We start from the raw sequence: 814 nt of genomic DNA, 5'->3' as shown, positions 1-814 counted from the left end.
CAAATTGAAGCGCAAATCGACTACTACAGAGCTAACGAAACAGTTCGTTGGGGTGGTAATTGGCATGTCCCTCATAATATGCCTGATTCTTACGGTGTTCATCACAACTGGCACAAGAAGAGTATATTTTGGGAGTTGCCATATTGGAAGGATCTTCTTCTGCGCTACAACCTCGATGTGATGCATATAGAGATGAATTTATTTGAGAACATCATGAATACAATATTGAATGTCCAAGGGAAGATAAAAGACAACATAAAATCGAGGTTGGACTTGCCGGATATTTTCTCAAGAAGCGAGTTACATATTAAAAGCAATGGACAAGTTCNNNNCTTCAGAAAAAAGTCGGTGTTGTTCAACTGGGTGGCATCAGAAGTGAAGTTCCCCGATGGGTATGTTTCGAATCTCTCTAGATGTGTTGAAAATGGTCGAAAGTTCTCCGGGATGAAGAGTCATGATTGTCATGTCTTTATGCAACGACTACTGCCCTTTGCATTTGCGGAGCTACTTCCAACAAACGTACATGAAGCACTTTCAGCTACGTAGTGTATTATATCATAATAATTCAGACGCAGACGCCGAAGGAGCTACGGCGGAAGGAGGAGGTCTTGGTGGTAATAAGAGAGGACAAGGAGCTCGTCTCTGAAGACGGCAGCTTAAAGATCGCCGGAATACACAGTCGTCGTTGTGAACACTCATCACAAAACCTGGAAATGTGCAACTTGGAGAAGATATTTCCTCCCGGCTTTTTTGACGTGATGGAGCATCTAGCTATCCACCTCCCATATGAGGCATTGCTTCGTGGACCGGTACA

The sequence above is a fragment of the Brassica oleracea genome, chromosome C7, assembly GCF_000695525.1.
Source record: "Brassica oleracea var. oleracea cultivar TO1000 chromosome C7, BOL, whole genome shotgun sequence".
NCBI lineage: Eukaryota > Viridiplantae > Streptophyta > Magnoliopsida > Brassicales > Brassicaceae > Brassica > Brassica oleracea.
The sequence above is the reverse complement of the archived record's forward strand: the minus strand, read 5'-3'. Positions refer to the sequence as shown.